General features: G+C 41.3%; 1 protein-coding gene across 1 annotated transcript in view; it reads left to right on the top strand.

Annotated features, from left to right (window-relative positions):
- Nucleotides 1-21881, top strand: part of LOC311255720 (leucine-rich repeat and fibronectin type III domain-containing protein 1-like protein) — a gene marked incomplete at its 3' end in the record, with an annotated part of 276352 nt that overhangs the window by 38813 nt on the left and 215658 nt on the right. Inside the window, exon 3 of the mRNA XM_084350369.1 lies at nt 7424-7463. The remainder of the gene's footprint in view (nt 1-7423; nt 7464-21881) is intronic.

The following is a 21881-nucleotide window of genomic DNA, read 5'->3' as shown; positions in this document are numbered from 1 at the left end:
TTGTAGCTTCTAACTGAATCTCTTTAGTTTCTCTCGTCCTGTTTGTTCTTTCAAACATCTGCTGTGTTTCACTGTTTCATCGTGTCACTGACGTTTCCTGTGATGCTGCTTCATAACAAAAGCTTTTAAAATGACTAAATAACATATGGGGCTTTTATTGTGAAGAAGTTATAGGAAATGAAACATGTTAGTAGCTGAATTAGCGGAGCCACTTTGTGAGCAGGGATTCTTTGATAATACTGCACAGATCTCTTTAAGACAACCTTCAAGCAGGTAGCCCAGTTGTGGTGGGAATGCAAATCCCAGCAGTGCCGAGTCAAACCAAGTAGATTTCATTACATTTTTAAAAATGCAGCAGGTTCGAGGCTTCCTTGTGCAATTTACAGCATTTGGTCTCCCAGAATCTCTTTCATATTGCCATTGTAACTAAAATATCTCTAACTCAATCGATATTGTATAGTGTCAAATTGAATCTGGACCTTGTGAATCGCTTCAGGAAACCTGTGGGCTAACCCGGCTCTAGTCACGCTGCATTAAGAGAGTTACACAAACCTGATGACGAGTAGAGATGGAGAGAGGAAGAAAGAAAAGGGGGAGGGGGACAGTATGTGGGAGAGGAATAGAGGAGAGTAGGCAGTTAGGTTGGAGACGGAAAGTGAGAAAAGCCTGAGAGGCGTTCATGGAGAAAGGAGCTGTAACATCTATTTTCCACAGGTGACACTGAGGCCATGAAAACAGGCGATTGAATGAACACAGTCCAGCCGCTGACATTTCGCGGGTGCATTCATATTCGGTGTAATTCAGCCTGATGGACGCTCTGCAGTCTGTGCTCGACTCATAAATGTGAATGTTGCTCATTGTCACAGGATGCTGCATTCAGGGACAGTTTTAGAGCTGAAATCCATCATGGTCTTAATGAATATGTTTTTATACCCATCTGTGTGGTGAAACACCAAAAAACGAGTTTTTAATGTGGTCACAGGCGCCGTGCACCTGTCCTCTCCCACCTGTTCAGCTGACAAAGCCGGTGCTGACTTCATTACTGCTGTGAATATTCATGCTCTTGTTTCCTGGCCAGTTGATATTTTCACTACAGACCAACAACAGTTCTGATCCAAAATGCACACTGGAGACTATTATCATCTTTGCTGCAGTTCGAGTGTGAAGAATGTTCCAAGTTTCATCCTGTTTCGTGGATTTTCAGCATTTTTTGGTTCACTGAAAACTGCAAAAAGGTGAAAAGGTGTCAACACTTGTCTTTACACTTCTACACTTGTATTATGCTCAATATTACATGAGATGTAAAATGCCCTGTAATATATAAGATATGAATATAGCTTTTTTACCAACGCAGGTCATCCTCATCAAAACAACCATATATATCGGCTGTGAAAGCAGCTTATTACGGCCCATATTCTTGTTTCTTGTTAGGCAGCAACATCTTGTGGCAAAACCACCACAGGACTTTCACCCGGGAGACCCGCTGTTTATGTCCGATGTGAACCGAAAACGTACTTTCTAACGTTGTTCAGTTACGTCACACACGTTAACTGAAGTCACATACAGCACATGGTTAATATTAAGCCAAATCATCCAACCAAACTGTGAGCGTACGGCGGAGGTCCGTCCATTGCTGGTAGTCTGCAACAGTCATATCGTTAATGGAACAGTGATATGTCTTTTTTTTTAAATAACTGACAACCCTTATTCAGCCCTTTAGGTACGAGGATGTGTTGGTCAAAAGAGTCAGACTCAACCAAAAAACTTAAAGTAACATCTCAAATACTTTGAAAAACTGTTTTCAAAGTAAACTGCAGTTTAGCCAGTTAATTCAGTCACTTAACTTGAAATATTAATCGAAGTCTTTATAACAGATAACAGATAACATAGATGAGCATCATCTGCATAAGATGTGTCAATATCTGCAGTCGTGATAAAGGGACGTCCTCACTGGTTAGCTGACCGAAGTTTATTACATTTTCCTAAAAAATGTCTGTAAATAATTATCTTATCCTTGTGATCTGAAGCTCAATTTTGATGCAACTCTGATCTGATCAACTCTCTGTGTTTTGGTCTGCAACGTGAAATTTGAATACATGAGATTAGCCTCGTGGAAATTATGATGGCCACTTTCCATAAACAGTGTGGATGCACTGCTGTGTATGTAAAGCCATATATTACGCACCCTCATCGTGCACTCTGGGTTTTTGCTGCCTCATAGCCATCTACTGGAGCGGTGCAGTGAAGATGTGAGGGGGGTTAATGAGCTGCAGCAGTGCAGTGAGACAGGCTGCTGTGACAGGATGATAATTGTAATGAGTCACAGTTGTGGCCTCTCATCATATTATGCAGGTCTTTAAAAAGATTTATTTACCCCTTGGTTATTGCTGGAGGCTCTGTTTTTTTTTTATTTATGTTTTTTTGCCTGCAGTTACACACAGCCAACTTGTACATCAAGTACTCTTAAGCAGGATTATGACACAGCTATAGTCAAACCTGCATTAAAGATGTAATATGTACCATTTCTGCATTATTATATCTAAAAAATAACAAGGTCTTTGTTATATATTTTGTTGAGTTGTGTCCTTACATCATCCTGAACTTTTCCGACAATGTTCAAACCAGAGAAATCTGTCATTTTTCTCAAGATAATGGTGCATTTCATGTGGTTGCCAGTCGCTATAACTTCCAGGAGAGAGTCAGATAGTGATGACGGAGGGCGGCAAATGAGACTAAACATTACATGAGTGAACTTTTAAAACATTACCTCTTCCAAAAACACTGCCACTCTTGAGCAGAAATTACAGGTAGAAAGAGGTGTGTCATCGTCTTAAAATAATAACTATTTCTGAACTATTTAGCCTCTCTTCACTCAAAGTTTTGTTTTTTACGGCACATTTGTGTTGACCATACAGTAAACTATTAAAAGAGACCACGATTAGATAATCTGTCGCGATACAACATTGTCGTGATACGTTGTGGAAAGATTCACGTCTTCTAACAAACCCTTACTTGGCCAAGAACAAAAACATACCAAGATCTTTACTGGATCACAGTTAATGCTAACATTCATTGTCAACAAACTGTGACCTCTGACCTGTAAACATCTCTGTAACATCATTATAAAGGGAATTCAATCTAGTACTGTACTGTACGGTACTCTCTTCAGATAAGACTCCAGCAGAAATCTTTGGGATGCATCCTGCACCTCAGCTCTTGTGTGGCGGGGTGAAGTGTGTTTTACAACCACCTGAAGGCAGATTTGAAATATTAAATTGCTCTTGTGTGGTTTTCTCACAAGGTTTTTCCTGTCAAGCAGTCATTTTCCTGTGATGAGGCCTGATGGGGAAACTTCTTGTTGTGTGTCGCTAAAGGTTTGCGGGTGTCATCTATCAGCTTAAACCACGTCAATATACACCTGTGCTGATTTAACACAGCAGTGGTGTCAGCTAAACCGACATTGTGTGGATGTAAATATTGATATGAGTGTATTGAATATATATATTGTGTGTATGTATGTGTACTCGTCAGCCTGCCCGTCTGCTGGCTCAAATACTAATACATTCATGCCTCAGCACTTCTCTTGTTTGCTTCTTTACTTATACTTGAAAGTATACACCATCATCAGCATAAAAACTTTCCCTGCTGCATGCCATTAGCCCATATACCAACTTTTAAAAGGAAAACCACACTATAATAGACTATTAGCCTTCCCTTGAATCCATACCTCCCTCCAGCACTCCCCTTTTACTCAGCATCAAAGTGTGCTTGAACTTTTTAGAGCCCTCCCTGCCTGCGCTCTGCCATCGTCTTTAAAAGGGCCTAAGCATTAACGAAGACCCACAGAGGAGGATCTCCTAATAGAATAATATCAGTAAATGCTTGTTGGGATGGAGTGTGGTCCGCAGATGATTAGATCAGACAGGCATGACCACTGCTTCCTCTGTAATGATGCACAGGCTCGGCTGTGAACAGCTCAGACTTTGTTTACAGACACGATAATATCCAGTATACGAACCGATTTCATAGTCAGTGTGTTGTTTATTGTGTTTAGCTGTAATATAGGTGTCATCAACTGGTTATATTGTTTGGCAAGCAATTCAAAACGCCACATATATTCAGTTTACAGTGATATAACACAGGGAACAGATGGAGGGGCCAAATCACGCAGAGAGCTGTAAATGTTGCAGAGTTCAGGAAGAAGAAGAAGAAGAACTTCATCAGTCCCCACAGGGGAAATTAAAAACTTCACTCCATCGTCGTATTTTCTACACATGCACACACAGGACACACAGCGATGCAGTTGTTGTGGAGAGATGTCTGAGTGATGGGGCTGCACATTGTCAGACAGATTTGATGATCAGAAAGCTGGATTGTGTTAGAATCAAGTATACAAGGAGATTTACACCACTGTAAACACTATATCGTGAATATGATCAAAACCAGAAATGTACTCGGTGGTGTTCGGGTTTTTTTTAGCTTGTGGTAAAAGTATTTTTTAGGTGACTGTCCAGTGAAGTTGTGATAAAGTCTCATGAATTCTCAACAACAATTTTTTTTTTTCCCTCACCTTAATAAAGATTGCTTTGAACTTCTTCCACTATGAAGGGTACTGCGTAACCTGGAGCATTCTGCATCATTCATCAGTATTTGAAGAAAAAGTTTTCGACTGACACCCTCTAAATATATTGATGAAATTCAGAAAGCAAAGCTTACTCAGGCTGCACAGTTAATCGAAAAAGTTTTTTATTAATACCAAGAGAAAAATCCAAATCCAAAAAATCTAAAAATCAAAAATTACCATTCCCACTGAAATCGTGTCACAATTGCTTTTATGCGTATTGTTCAGCTCCAGTTCTGACTTTGTGCCTCATTTGGATATTTCTATTTTATTCCCGTGTCAGGAGATGATTTATCTTTCAACTAAATCGACTATTTTACCAACTTCCTCACGACAGTGAGGAGATCGCAAACCACTTTCCTCCTGAGAACAATAACAAACTGGATCTGAACATATTGATAAACCATATATAGAATTGTTGTGTGTTAGATGCCCCCCTCATCTAACTGTCCCCAAGTCTTTACTTTACTTTAGTTCACGGTATGTGTACGTTTGTTTACAAGGCTCAATGTGGAGGTAATCTCTAACTCTCGTGGTGACAGTTTTTGTTAGATATGTGGAGTGATATGCATTTATTATCTGTAAAGAGTTAAATCTCTCGTGTCTTGGTTGAATGTTTGACTCCGCTCTGACTGTAGCTCTGTCGCTGTCTGTCGTGTGACTGCTCAATTCTAAGATTATAAAGTCCCACTGAGGACGGTCATTAGCACGTTAACTGCTGCTTGTGTTTACCTTCAGAATTGATTGAGCTCAAAGTGAAGCGAGGGACTTCCCATCACGGGTCATCGGGAACTTCTCCGAATAAGGTCAACTTCCTCCAGCAGGGATCCAATCAGACACTGAATCACCATGCAGAGAGTGAAGCATGCTGTACCTTTACTTTAACGTATACCTGAAGTCATTTCATTCAATCCTCATCCAATCCTCAATACACATGACCAGTAAATACTCCAGCTGACCTTTACCAACTGTTTTCTTTAATCCAAAAATGGCTCCTCCTCGGCGTGTCATCACCTTGGAAGATTTCTCTTTTTGTGGAAGCGCATGACCGTACAGACGTACATGTGCAGCGCCCACAGTGATGTTAGCGATGCAGTCTGGAGATCAAAGTAAGCCTCTGGCTTTTAAAAACTCAAGAAGTCAAATTGAATTCGGAGGTGGAGAGGCTGAGGAGGCTTTTTAATAATCTACACTGCCTGATGAGATTTCTTCCACAATAAGTTCTGGAAGGAAAAGAAAAAAAAGACGGAAGAGAATGACGAGTGGAGAGAGGAGGAGAAAAGGGTGATGAGAGGTGGAGAAAGTGGGACAAGACGGCACAAAAAGGACAGAACTGGAGAGAAGAGGAGCTCCGTATTCAAAGCTGATTGATCAATCCATTTCTGAATTGCTCTTTCTCAGCATCTTTTGCTCTCTGTGTCCTCGAATCACACTCCATCTCTCCTCCCTCTCTCTCCGCCCGTGTTTATAAGTCATCTATCAGATACAGAGACGTGTAGATGGAACCGAACTCGTCCCCGTAATTTATTCTGCTGTTTTTGCCTCCGTTCATTCCTTCTCCTCCGTGATGACATCCATTTGTCAGCTGCCTCTGCGTCTTTAAAATGAATCCATTTGCCTCAGAGTCGCTCCGTTCCAGCGTCCCTTCATTGCAAAGAGATGCAGTTTGGCAACAAAACGCTAAAAGATGGAATGAGAATTGGTGTCGTGATGACTCAGTGGGTTCAACTATATTCTCGCAACATCGAATCTGACTCATGATATCCTCTGCATGTCCTCTCCCTCTTGTGCTCTTCCTCTCTCTAACGGCCATCATGAAAATGAAATGTTGTAAAGACGTGCAGCTTTACTTGTTTTAGACTTTGACTGTTGATTGTTTTTCAAATTATTTTATTTTTAAAGGCTCGATGTGACTTCCTCCTCTGTGTCATAGAGCTCGACTGTTATAGTTCATTTTGACCCATAAATAACTGCAACATCTAGTCAATTAATGAATAAGTGGATCAAAAGAAAATTAAGTTTTTTCTATAATCAGTGGAAACAGCTTCTAAAAAGTCAGGATTTACTGAGAGACTTTTTGGACTGTTGGTTAGACAATGACGCAACTTTAAGACGTCACCTTGGACTCATTTTTAACTATTTTTGACCTTTTTATAGACTCAAATATTAGTCATGAAAATGATTTTTAAATAAAACAATAAGGAAACCATCAGTTACAGTCCTAATCCCACATACATCATCTTGCTGCCCAAATGTGGATTAAACTGCTGCTGAAAATAGTCCCCAACAAATGCAAGAGCCAACGATGGAAAGTGAAACAGTACTGAAACTAGCAAAGTGTTGGTTTGTGTTTTTATTAATTAGTTTGTTGTCAATCAGAAAAAAGGGCCAGCCCTGTCATTTAGCAGTTAACCTCATCACCTGCCCAAAAAATTTAAAGATCCAGTTTGTAAGAAAGAAGATTTTTGAGTCTCATTCCCGACTCGTCAGATACTGACACTTTGGGGTTGTAGGTCGGGTCGGCCACCATCCTAAAGCGTCAGTCGTTGATGTGTTAGAAAAGACACTCAAAAATCAACTGTCTTGCAAATTGCACCTTTTAATAATGTTCAACAGAAAAAAATTGACTCCTGGACTTTTACGTCTTTTAAGGTTTTCTCTTTTGCTTCAGTAATTAATGAACGTAATTCTGCTGGAGGGCGAGATAACAGAGGATTCTCCTACAGGGACGAGTCATGTGGCTGTTGCAATAAGAAGTTGTGGGAAAATATAATAAAAATTCCCATTTTGTTCTCTTTTCAGGTGTCAGGACGGATTGATCTGGCAACCAGATGACAGAAAGGTAAGTGACAATTTCTCCCCAAACACAGATACAGGACGTGCAATTATGGGCTTGTTGTAGCTGTCTGGTTCTGTATCAGAGGCTGAGCTCCAGTCAGAAGTTTCTAACAGTTCAAATGAACAAATGAAGGGCTTCAGTCAAGTCCTTTGTGCATAAGAGGATGGATGGATTGCTGATGGAAGTCAATGGGAAGAAAAAGATGGTGTATGGTACGACAGGTACTGACCAGCTTGATGATCAAACACACAACAACACACGGGCAACTGTAGACACACATATTGACGAGAACACGAGCGATGTTTTACACAGCCACACACATTTACAGTAGCCGCCCACCCATCCTCTAATGGACCTACCTCTTATCTCGGCTTGCTGGCCACCGACAGTCCAATATCTGCCTGAATAATGGACGTCCATACACTATCAGATCAGAGTGGACATTATCTGGTTGTGGGTCCGCAGTAATGACAGAGCGTCCTCTATCTGATCACAGTGGATCCACCATGTTGCGTTATCTGTTAGTTAAACTGCAGTCATTCATCCACTCTCTGCTGTGGGATTCAAACAGACCACAGATAAGAGCCGACGGCACTTCCTCTGTGAACGACTGCTGCTGGTTAAATACTGAGTTTTAATAGAGGTCTTGTTTAATACAGATGTAATCTGTGATCTAACACTTAAGACACACACGGCTGTTGAGCCAATTAAAGCTCTGATTTAAGCATCGGGTTGGACTGAGTCCAACTTCCAGTTCTCGATGATGAATCCTGTAATGTGGCTCAGCTCTACTGTTAGAGCTGTACTGTTAGTTACTGTTACAGCTCTTCATTAGGACTCAGTAAAGACTTCTTTTCTGGTGCTGACGGTGGGTTTTGAGTACAATTTGTGTTTTAGGTCCTTCATCAAGAAGTTGGAAGCAGCTTCACAAAGAAACAAAGCCCACTATCCAAAAACCAACCCAATCGCTCCGATGAATGTTGGTTATGTCTCTGCAAACCTCGGATACGTTGCAACGTTGTGTTTCTCTAGGTTGAATTTTGAATTTCATGTTGTGACACCTCTGTGGTTATAGTGGTTAGGTTTAGGCACAAAAACCACTTGGTTAAAATTTGATTCTGCCGACTGGGCTGCCAAACGAAGATATGAATACAAATATTTTCAATCAGTTGCAGGAGCTTTGTGTTGCATGCCTAGTGGTAAAATATCCTAATTGTTTGCTATTTGATCCAATCATTGCTTTCACAAAGATTATTTTAAAAATGTTTGACTTGTACCACTGGATATCTGGACAAACATCACAGATAAAACTGTTGGAAATGGCACACAAAAGGTAAAATAGTGTTAAATTTCAGTTTAGAGTCCAGTTTCATCAGTGCAGATCATCAGTCATGGTCGGATTCAGATCAGCATTTTCCCTTCTTTGACTAACTGCAGCATAGATGGCAAAGGAAAATGATTTGGTGTCAGCTGATTCTGAGCAGATGGTTGGTCACGGATGAGACTCTTATAGTCCGTCCAGTGTCCTGTAATGTTCAGTACAGTGTGTCCCTCAGAAACAATGGGGATACTCATGATCTCTGTGGTGTCTTCTGATCTTTGTGGAGTTTTTAGTGATCTATATATCCATTTAGGTTTCAGCTGTAAGTCCAGTCTAGAACCTCCTGGTCCTGTAGGCTGCTGGGATTTAAATAATCTGTTGAAGCAGTAAAGCTAGTAACCCATCTGTGTATCAGCACAGTCGATGGTCCCATTCAGTCACATCTACACTAACTCATGCCTACCAGACACATCTGTGTACATAACCACTGTTATGACGATGATGAATGGGATTATTATTAATGAGCTTTGGTCCCTGCTGTTCTTAGAAGAACATGAAGGACTGAATGTGGTGAGAATATCTCAGACGTACCTGAAGTCTGCTTTTATTTACACTCCCTGGCTGTATAACTTCTGGACGGAGCTGCCAGGTCTGAAAACTTTTACCAGATTTTGACATCAGAGTCGTGATTCACCAGCCTTTAAAGTTCAAACTTCCCAGTGTTTGGTTGGCTGGTGATTAATGACCTTGTTCAAAATGCTCCTCGTGTTCTCAGACAACCCTAACCCTGCACTTACTCTAAACAGCCCATCATAAAACACAACTACTTTCCCTTTACTGGCTGACGGAAGTGATGGATCATTGTCTTTATAGAGACACTTCACTTTCTTAAAGCTCACCTTCTCCTCGGCTCCCTTCAGCTCCTCCACAGATAGACTGCATGTGTTTCTCTGCCATCCTGTACACTAGACATGTGCACGTTTAAGCATGTACAGTCCACTTAAAACAGTATGCGGAGTGCATGTGTAGGCGTGGGTTCATGTATATTTATATGTGCTTAACACTCAGAATATGCTTTATGTATGCTAATGCATCCATAGGCTTAACAAGTGTGTCCTATTAGGAGCAGAAGTAACAGCTACATGAGAGAGCGGCTCTGCAGGGACACTGTGCACTATACGATATTAATGAATGATAAAGTGTGTGAGACTTGATGGTCGACCACGGAGGGTGAGGCTGCTGTTCTGTTGCGTTAACAGTTAGCAGCTGTCAGAGCAATGGATGATGTCAACAATGCATTTCCTGTTTTGGTGTGAGCTCTGACAGACCTTGAGGTCAGATTCACCTTTGTTAAACTTGCAGTTTGTGTAACTGGACAACAGAAACAGAGCTGTTTTTCTGCATCTGTGAGTTTGACCACAAATTGCAGCATCGCTCTCATACACGGTTCACAATTAACGATCACTGTCGTCGATACTGGAAAACAATAATTGAGAGCATGAACAAAAAATGCGCAGAAAGATGATGAAGCCCTCGAACATTTGTGTTAAAGATGCAGCAGCGAAGATAGAGGAACAATTAATGCACTGTTAGATTGCTCAGTGGGCCCAGAGGGAGGGAGTCAAACAGCAAACAGATGGATTATATGATGCTTCATTGCACCAATATGGAAGCATCACATTTGACTGTGCTGGTGCCTCAGAGAAGTTTATTTATTCATACAGCCCTTTATGGCAGCACGGTTACAAAGACCTTTACAGGCAGTAAAGAATCAGGGATCAGACCTGATTAGGTCTAATGACGGGAAGGTTTCTTTTAAAAATAGGAACATAACTGTGTCAGGGGACTGGCTGCGGACATGACGGGAATTTATACAGTATGTGACAAATATAAATAAAAAGACATAAGTGGGAAATAAATTCTTACAAGTGAGGATACACAGATGGCATCAGACAGCCGTTATATAAGCAGACTGTCGGTGTGTCTCTGAGTGATTTCCAGCATCGAGATAATAATAGAAAAAATATCAAACGGGTTATTTTTAAAGTGTTTGTGAAGCGGTTCTCTGTTTGGTACAAAGATCCACTTTGGAGTCAACGACTGCAGTTTCCTTCTGAGCTGTCGTGGCAGAACAGTTAGAAAGATGACTTGCATCAGTTTGCAGTTTACAGCAAATACAATGTTGAGTACTGTTGAGACCCTCCCCCAAACTTGATTTATCTGAGTTAAATGAGACTGTGGAGTTATCTACATTTCAGTATGCCCAGTGGTCGGTGCATATCACTTTAATTAAAACAAAACGTGTTGGTGTTCGTTCATCCCTCAGCCCTGTATTCAATCTCAAAATGAAACAGGCGGTTGAAAGTTCATCGCATCAGCAGACCTGTTTTTGTTTCCTGGAGTGCTTCTTCCTTGGTTTTAAAAACTTAAAGGAAACTTCAACCTTCAGCAGTCTCTCGTATTTGATTGAGTTCCAGTAAGATGGTCCCTGTACTTTCTTTCTTGAATGGATTCCAGATTTATTTTAAGTCCTTAAAGTTTGTTGTGCACTCTTTGAAGTTTGTTCAAACTAAACCGATCCCTGTGCGCTGCTCGCCACACAAACCTGTCCTCAGACACACCACTCGTGGCAGACGGTGTGTGTTCAACGGGGGCAGGAAGTGACTTTTTACTGAAGCTTTCCTGAAGTCTAATGTTTGAAAACCCAGAGCTGTCGGTGAGGTTTGGTGCTCACTGTTGAAACACTGTTGAACAACTTCAACCAGACTGAACAGAAGTTTTTACAGATTGTAAGAAAATAAATGAAAACCTGTTGTTAAAATATGATATTCATTATCACATCATCAGCATAGAACACTATTAAGTTTAGCCTTGTTTCCAGCGCCTTTGTGCAACATTTCTTCTCCTTGTAGCTCTGGTTTAGTTTCCACCAACTCTTAAACAAACATCTGGCTCTTCAGCTGCCAGATGTTCCACTTTCTCCAGCAGCTCGTCTCTCCCTGTGTCCGTCTGTGGTTTGCTGCTTGGCAGGTCGCGTCAGATTATGAGAGCTTCTTAACTGGAAGCGGTCTTTTCACATTAACTTCTGCCGCAGAGGTTTATTTGTCTTCTACATCCCGCTGTTCAGGAGGAGACGGACAGTTTGACCACTCTTCTCTCTCTTTCATCAACTTTGTCAGCAAAAGATAGAAACTGACTGGGACGATTCAGACTTCTTAGTGCAGGGATTAGCGAAACGCTCAGACCGTGTCATGATTCCATCTCCAGGTATTTATCACTGTCTCTGTCCACCTTTTGTTCTCCGAGGCAGTCTGCCAGCCCGCAGAGTCGAGCAATGACAGCCTCTTCAGCTGGACTCTGACACCAATTATCCTGCCGAGCTTTCCCCAAACTGGCAACGCACACAAACGCCCGTCTGCTGCTCTGTCACACCACCTCTGGCTTCTCTCTCTCACTTCCTGTCAGCCTCGTTATGTATCTCTCTCTCTGTCTGTCCTACTCCTTCTGTCTCTATCACCGTCCTTCTGTCTTTCAGTCTGCCAGTGTATTAACATCACTCTCCAATTAGTGGAGAACTTTTTGTATATTACATAATTATGCATTTTTAATTCCACGTTCGGACCCGTAACAGAGCACTCAAAGCACCCCATGAAGCTCCGGAGGGGAAAGATGAGATATTTGTCAGAAAATGTGATCCAAGGTTTGTTTTTTCCTTTTCCTGATTTTTTTGAATTGAGATTTTAAAAACCTGCAGGAGTAATTTGCTCTTTGACGCCTACAGGTCCTTTCTGTGGAAAACACTGGATGAAGGGATTTATAATGTAAGTCTTCTTTGGAAACTAGTGACTCGGGTCTCCAACATGTTTGTTTCAGAGCTGGACCGGTCAGAGCTGCTGGCTTAGTAAAGCTTCAGCGTTCGCAGTGGAGAGTGACTGAAAGCTGGATGTGAGGGAGGATGTAGCCCCCGAAACTCACCAGCACCAGGGTCGGACTGGGATTGTAAATCAGGCCCAGAATTAGTCTAAACCACTCACAGACACATTTTGTTGAATATTTTTTTCATGTTTATTGATCATGCCTGTAACTTCTCGTTTCCTCAGAGCTCTGAATCTTTCGCTTTCTTTTTTTTTCGCTTTCCTTCATGTTTTTAAAACATAGAATCAGCTCAGGAAACGCCGACCATGTTCAGATGAGCCACTTGCGCCCCAAGTACTGACTGAATGTTATGTGCATGCTACTAATAGTGTGTGATAACACGGATAATAACATCAGGTTGAAATCAGCCGGGCGGGCTGGCGGTCCACAGCTCTGAGGACCGTTGCTGCCCCGTGTTGTTTTCTGTTTAGTTTACGCGTTTCATTTAGCACTTTTAACACCGGCCATCAGAACCAGCAGAACTTCTCTCAGTGGTCCCAATGGCCGGTCCACACCTGCTCAACACTGTAAGACAGTCTTGGCTGCTGCTTTGAGTTCTTTTGAATTTGACATGTACTCCTCGACACATTCATACATGTATTAACAACTTGCTCTTGCTCGCTGCCCGCTGTAGTTACAATAAAACTGAGTGAACGCACTCAGGACAGCTGCAGACTTTTAGTACCGTCGAGTCGCGTCATGTCGACCATTTTTACATGAGCGGTCCATCTGAACCGGGCCTGTCAGGGAAGTTATGTTAACAACTTATCGTACATATCTTATTGAGTAGCCAACGTGATACCACAATAACTAGCAGCAGTTTCCCTTCCATTATTATAAGGCACAGTAGTTCTTTATTGTTTTGGTTGTGTGGTTTTATTTTATTTATTTAGAATATTAATATAATTTTAAACGCTTCAATTCCAGCGTCTGAATATTAAGAATTAAAAGTACATTGCTCTTTAAAAGGTTTCATTATTATTCTATTTTAATTAGATGCTTCAAAATTAATATTGTTTATCGCAATTATTTCTGCCCCTCTTTTAAAAAGAGGTGTTGTTGTAATCATTTTTTGACAGTTTGTTTTTTTAATTAATTACCAGCACTGTGGTTGTCAACATTATTCATGTTTGTAGCATGACATCTGCGTGCGTACGTGCATGCGTGCGTGTGTGTGCGTGTGTGTGTGTGTGTGTGTGTGTGTGTGCATGCATGAAGTGTTTTAATTGCCCCTCTGGTGACAAACACAGACCTTCTGAATAAAAGCTGAAGTTGAGTTTAAATGCAGCGCTGCGTTTCAGCACACAGTATGAAGAATAATCACTGCTCAAACGTTAAAGTGTAAAATGAGCTCAGCGGAGGAAGTCGAAGTGACACGAGCGCGAAGTGACTCACGCTCGCTAATTAAAGCTGATTTGAGCCTTTTCTTTAATCCCATTAAGGTGACGGCAACATTACATTTATCCTTTTAATGTGTCTCTCGTGGGTCTGATCTCCCTGATTATTCTCTCGTAGACATGAAACCACACCATTACCACCAGCAGTTCACTGAACATCAATATTATCACCTCTGTGTGTGTGTGTGTGTGTGTGTGTGTGTGTGTGTGTGTGTGTGTGTGACTTAAGGTTTTGTTCTTGATTTCTGCGTTTTACATTCAATCACCCCGTCTTCAGCCCTGAGCACTGAGCACTGCAGCTCTGCTCATTTGATCAGACACTTAGACTGAAACTATGAATATGTATTTTTTCTGTAAATAATGACTCTTATCTCCGAAGCGACGGCAGACCGAGTGTGATACTGGAGACTGCTGTTTTCCATCTTCCTCTAAACATAAGCGGACCTTGATCATAAAAATGCTCATATGGAGACATTTTTTTTACAGACTGTCTCAGACTGAGTGAGACGAGTCAAACAGCAGCTGTTGTCAGCTGTTTACACCCGGCTGGATCGGCCCCCTGACTCCCCCCCCAAAAAAAAATGTGTTGCATGCATGGTTGCACATCAAATGATTATTTTTACTCCTAAGAGTGACGATAAGCGAGTACTGCTGTGCTGTGATTGGCTAGCACACATTGCCTTGATGTGTCCTTGTGATTGGACGCCGGCTGTGAGCGCGAGCCAACATATGGTCAGTTGGAAGCAGAACTGGACTGATGTTCAGGTCCCGCCTTAAAGGTCAACGTTGATTAAATTGACCCAATGAAGTTTTTGACTTAGCTGACTTATATTTTCAGTTTCTATTTTTTTTTTTATTCTTCTTTTCCACCCGAGGTGCAAATAGCACTTTTGGCTGTGGACACTGGGTGCTATTATTGAAGTGTTGTATTAGGCTTGTTAAGTTATTTATGCTGCGGCGATCAGCCATAAATATTATTCTGAAGTAGATAGAAAGGTGGTTTTTTTTCAGACCCCTTGACTCTTTTATTTTGGTGAATATACATAATTTGGACTTGCACTTAAACTATTTTGGATTTGCCTGAAATGGACATTCCAGTTTTAGTTTGGTGTTGGCTCGCATCATATTCTCAGCACTGATTTATGCCCTGGTTATCACTTGATTTATTCATCAGTGTTTCAGAGAAGTGGGTTCAGTGTTCTCAAACTTCAAATTGTCAGATGAAACGCAGGCTGGCACCCCTAAAAAACATGCAGGCAATCATCTAAACACTATTAATAATGACTTCTCTCAGATTCAGCTCAGCATTTGACATCCACTGATTGGTCACATTGTTATGTTCACTTGGCTGTAATTCATCAGAGCAGCTTGTCACAATGTGAAAAAAAAATGAATCCCTGTGTGAGTGTCAAAAAGCTTTGAAGTCAGTGGTGTCCTGAAAAATATAACGGTGCGGCCTGTTGACAGACGAGGGAGGCTTCCTTTATGATTTGTTTTATTTGAGGATATTTTGTACTCAAAAACAGAAAAGGTCTAATTTAAGTCATTAAGTTTTTCTCTTATTCTTTAACTCTGCTTTTATTCAAGTGCTCCGGGTTGTTCTGATATGGAACTGTTCATTATTATTTCGATATCATGTTACACACTTAATTAATGAGAAGTGCTGTTAGAAAATAGATTTTTGTTTTATAACCACACATTGTTTTTCCTCTCTTGTTTCTCCTGATAGCAGGATTCACAGGACAGGGAGCTCAGAGCCGTGTGTAGTAAACATGTCTCCTAATGGACCGTCTCAGAGAAACTGCGCACAAAACCAATAATTGAACTCTGTGTGTAATTAGATTAAATGTGCTCACTCTGGTTCAAAGTTATTTCTGCAATTCATGAAAAAAATCACATTAAAATGGCAGTTACACTCAATCTATTAGTGATTATAGTAATTGTAACCATCAGTCTGTGTTATTAGAGGTGAGCTTTCTGCCTTCAGTGAGCACCCATTATCCATTTCAGCTCCCTCTGTGCCCACCCATTGCTTTCAATTACACACACACACACACACACACACACACACACACATACGTGCATGCACACACAGAGTTAAACAGGAATACACACCTGATGTTGTGTTGTGTGCACATGTTGAGGCTTTTTTGTGTGCAAACACACACAAACTGCTCTCTTTGGCATTCAGATACAGTCTAACACACTCACACACATTCTTGCACACACACACACACACACACACACACACACACACACACACACACACACTCACACAGATAGTGATCATGCCTCCTGAAGCTGCAGTGCGTTTCTGTAGCTGCATCCGCCCTTGTTAGCGTAACATCAGGTATGTGGAGGATCCCTGCCTCCGCCTTAATTGCATTCCTCTGGGCTCGACTCGCCTCCCCCGGAGAGTCAACAATCTTCTTTGTGCCTTTGATCTTAACGAGCCTTATTAACTACCATGGCAACCGCAGGGGCTTCTGGGACGGCAGTGCTGTTGGGCCGCTTATTATTGGACTGAAATAAAGGGGCCGTTCTGGCACGTACTGCTGCTGCAGGGAGGTTTCGGATTAAGAGGGATTGTGAATCACAATGGGTTCTGTGCTGTTTCAAAATATTATCTCTGAGCTTATTGTAATAAGTCCAGTTGTTTTTTATTCCTGCAAAAACAATGATTTTAGTGTGGTGGGACTGATTTGGCAGCAGCTTATTGAATGTGAATAAGTGTTTTATTATTAACTCATGCTGTCGAGGGAGTTTGTAGAGTCATCTAACGAGAGATGCTGAGATCCAACGTCCAGTCGTCAGCATCCGATTTCAACTGTGCAGAATACGACCTGATGTCTCGTCAAACCGTGTAACAGACCCGCCGGTCCGACGTGTCACTGTCTCGTTTGGCCTCACCTGCCTGTGAAAACAACGCAGTCTGATTCTGTGGTCAAGTTAGCACTCATGAACATGAACATGCAACGTCTGGTAGACTTTCAGATGAAAGGCACCAAAACTACTTGATTGGATTTAGGAAAAGATAAGACTTTGGGTTAAAATAACCAGGTACAGTGTTGTAACTTACAGCAATGTCAGTTCTGTAAGTGGCGTAAGTGACACATATAGTAAGAGACACATATAGTAAGGGACACGTATCATAAGGGACACGTATAGGAAGGGACATAAGTACAACCCCCCACTAATTTTAATTAATCAACAAGAAAATGAATGGACAGTTATGATAATCGATGTGAACTATCTGGTTCAGCCAACAGACTGAATAATGAAGATAGTTGTTGGGTGCAGATCCAAAATGGCAACACAACTCCTGTATGATGGTGACAAGGAGCCTGATTCGAGATTTCTGAATCAATAAAATACATTTTCTGTTTGATGTCAGTCATTGACGACACAAAATTGCTTATCATTGATTATCAGGCTACACAGCTAAAAAGGTTGATTGATGAAACAATTAGTATATTGACAGAATATTAATTCACAGCTATAATTAAATAATTCTTCAATCAACTGTTTCCTGCTCACAGCTTCACTTATTACAGATGTTTAATCAAGACAAAATACAAAAACCTCAGGGACGGGTCACCTCGTCTTTGAAAACTTTTGATTGGCATTGGTCAGAATTTTTTATTTTATTTTATTTTATTTTTGCCAAATTATAAAAGAAAAGAAAAAAGATGGCAGATTGATGGATAATGAAAATAATTAGTCACAACCAGGCGGCGATACAAAAATCCCTCATTTGCTGCCGATCAGAATGATTTTTCACGACCACGTCTAATATCAGATCTTCTGGTTGTCCACTCTTGAAAAACAAAGATTTCCACCATGGAGTTTGGTTGCACAGGGAGCTGCTTAATAATGAATGTAATTTTCAGCTGCATATTAATTGCACTGGAATGCTTTGATAGGATTCCCGGCAGGATTCCTGACAGTCTATTAGGTTTCAGAGAGACATGAGGCGACTGTCAAACAGAGACGGAGGCTGATGAGCGGCAGCGCCGAGGCTTTTCAGAAGACATGCCTGCACAGGAAACATCAGCACAGAATACATCTCACATGTAACGATTAGTTCTGTTTGCAAAGAAAAAACTCAGACAGATCCACCTTCACATCCCGACCTGGTTCCTATCGGCCCATAATACATGAGGCGTCCTTATCAACATATTACAAACATATTCTGACCTTACGGAGCATTAATGGAGCTCGGTTACGATCCATTAGTCTTATTCTTTAGGCGTAAAAGCATGAATGTCAGCAATTTTATCCACTCTGGATTACTTAACATTTGAAATGTCATATTTAATGTGTGATTAAGTCTGTTGATTTGTATTGTTGTGATATTTGACTACTTTCTGAACTCTGACTGCTGCCTCTTTGTATAATACATGTGTCTGTTGAATTGTTACGTTTTCATTGCAATTAAAACATATTAGATTTTTGAGAGTGAGTGTGGTTATCCAGGATCTGCTAATGGGTCTGCTAGGACAGGGCGACAAAACCAGATATCACAGAAATCTTGACCAAATGCTTTGATATCGATATTGCAACAATATATATAATGATTGAGTAGTGTTAGAACGAGCACAAGAGTCTGGTGAGTTTATAAAAAGACGTCTTTTTATTGTAATGCAGCCTTTAAAACCAGGAAGTGACGACTCATGAGGTATCACCACATAACCACATCCAAAATCTAAGACTATGTACAGTTTATAGTCTCATATCAGGATAACAATATGTTATTTGGATATCCTGCCCAGCCATTTAATCAGCCGGTGAACCAGTCGTCCAGTGAACCAGCCGGTCGCTGCTCAGTGAATCAGATATTCTGTTGGAGGTTGAGATTGGAGCCGGGTGGTAATTGTGGTCTCTCTGCCTGCTGATAGCTGCTCTCATCATTTCTATCTCTGAACCCATTTACACAGCCGTGTTTCACATTCAGCTCTGATAGGCTGTAATACTGTGTCACACACACACACACACACACACACACACACACACACACTCAGATGGAGAGACAGAGAGAAACGATATCACACACTCGAAAAGTTTTATTTCACTCACAGACTTTCTCTTTGCTTTCTTTGTTACACACACACACACACAGCTACAGACACACACAGCTACACACACACAGCTACACACACACACAGCTACACACACACAGCTACACACACACTGCATATGTAATCAAGGTAGTGATCTCTTCCTCATGTCACTTCACTCACATGGTTTTTAAGTTAGTCGCCCTAGTTTTTTGATCAAGCAAAAGTTAAAAACCAAAGATTTTTTTTTACCTGGTGGTTCAAATCTTCAGGTTGTGGACAAAACAAAACATTTGAAGACGCCATTTTGGGCTTCAAGCAACCACTGGTCCACATTTTTCACTATTTTCTGACATTTTATAAAACAAACAGCTCGTTGATTAATCAGGAAAATGGAGAAAGACTCATTAGTTGTAGCCCTAAAAGTCTCGTGATCTGACTGCTCATGCTGCTTATTTTACATCAACAGGCTCTCAGATCTCAATGATATCAGTGTTGAGCCTGAAATCAGGTATTTCTGTGTCTGTATTTCTCTAATCGAAGCTTTAATTGCGTCTGGTGACACCACACATACATGTAGCTATTTTCCCTCGCAGTAGGCCCATATCATCATCATCTCTGTATGTTACAGTAGGAAGGAATTAGCGCTCATTAAGCAGAGACTCAGATGTTCGGGGATTAAAAGGTGCAGAGCATCAGAGCGGAGGAGCAGCAAATTGTCGTCATTAAGAGGAGATGGAGGGCAGGAGGTGGGTCGTGGAGATCTGAGCTGTGCTGGCGGATGCCAAGTCTGAGTCTGAGCACAAAATCATATCTGTGGACATGTTGTGTTTTGAACTTGAACATTTAAGATTAAACTGTTAAAACCAAAAGTGATTCCAGGTCAAACTTTCTGTCCAACAGCCCAGGAGATGATGATTTGGTCAATGACAGGTCAAGTTTTTCAGGAGTGATGGAAGGTTTTATCTTTCTGTCCTGATGCTGATATGTTGACTCAAACCAAAAGTGTGTAACATCAAAAACCTGAGATTAAAAGATGAAGATAGCAGAATTTTACATCAACATTGACAAACAAACTGTATTTATGTCAAAGCTGATGGCCCGCTCGCTGAGGACAGCACCAGCAGGCCAATCCCTGCAGATAAGTGTTGTTGTTAAAGTATTTACATTTTTCTCAAATGTGAAGCAGGTTGCAAATGTTCATTAAAATGCTGTTGAGACAGCGTTTAACCTAGACGTCTAAAATTGAACTAAAATTGAGCTAAAGTGGTGTTAAGTAGCCCCAGTTCAAAGCCTCTCATGCATCATCATTTCTGAAGGATCAATCTCTGGTGACGTCTTCAGAAAAACCACGAGGGCCTTTTAACAACATGTGCTGCACTTCTGAAGGTAATTGAAGAATCCTCCAAGTCTCTTCTCCCCACCTGGATCCAAATATATTTACTCTGCTGCACAATAAGGAAGATTTTTCAACTATTTTTGCAAGTCATGACGATGGATAAATCCATTACAGGCCTGACTGGCTTCTTTTCTGATCGTCAGTACCGTAAAGGGTTCTGGTGACACCACACATTCAGGTCCCTCCCAGTAGGCCCATTTCATCACCATCATCTCTTTCTCTGTATGTTACAGTAGGAAGGCATTAGTGGTCATTAAGCAGAGACGACATTTCCGACTCGGTGAACAGCTGCAGGCTGTGATGAATGAAGCTGTTCAGATATATCGATCGTTTCAACAAGGCCGACGTATGTTTTGCTGTCGCTGCAAAGGAAACATGTACATTTATATTAGGCGTCAGATTTCTGGCACAGGTTGCTACAAGACTGAGGCGGAGGAGGAGGAGGAAGAGAACAGAGGACATGAGAGGAGAAGGGAGGAGAGAGTTAGAGGAGTTTGGAGAGAAAGCAGCGAGGAGTCGGGTCGGAGCCAGAACCGTGACTGCGTCTTGGCCTACAAAAAGAGAAGGGGGAGTGAATGCAGCCTCTTTGAATCGCAGTAATGGGAGCAGGCAAGCCTCTGGACTGCAGACAGAGAACCACAGCCAAGTATTGACCCAGATGACTGCGAGCTGCCAGTTGATGCTAGCTAGCTAGCAGCACTGGGTCAAATTTCTACTGGAGCTCCTTCAACAAATCAAGTGAAAGAGATTCTGCTCCAGTCTGCAGCCTCGCAGGCTCGATCACTTACAACAACTCAATTACAAGTCGACTTCACAAACACAGGACCGGTCTTCTATTAAGTGCGTGCTCCCAGTGTATCACAAAATTTAGTGATTTCTTACTGGAGTCTGGCAACAAAGTAGTAACCTTTATTGGTTTTTGTTTACTGTATTTGTAAAATTTGACATGTTTACCATCAATAAAATGTCTTCTTTCATAAATTGAGTGTAAATGGTGTGATCAGTGTGTTCAAACAGCTGCTGAATGTTGGATGGTACAACAAGCTTTACCACAACAAACTGACACTTTTCCCATTAAAAGAACAACTAATTGGTTGACATTTAATGCTGAATTTACAAGAAGGCCCAAATAATGAAGAAATGATCAGAGACAGCGTTTCACAAAGTTTATAAAGTGTCTCCAACTCAACGACTCACTAAAATGAGACATTTTTTAAGGGGACTTTCTCCACAGGGACAAAGAAGTAGCCTATATCAGTTACTGTTTAGTGTCAACAGCCTTTATGATCACTTTGGCCACATTACTGGAGGGAAGCGCTGCTGGAGACGAGG

Source organism: Pagrus pagrus, assembly GCF_965226575.1.
Source record: "Pagrus pagrus genome assembly, chromosome: 4".
Lineage (NCBI taxonomy): Eukaryota > Metazoa > Chordata > Actinopteri > Spariformes > Sparidae > Pagrus > Pagrus pagrus.
The sequence above is the reverse complement of the archived record's forward strand: the minus strand, read 5'-3'. Positions and strand labels throughout refer to the sequence as shown.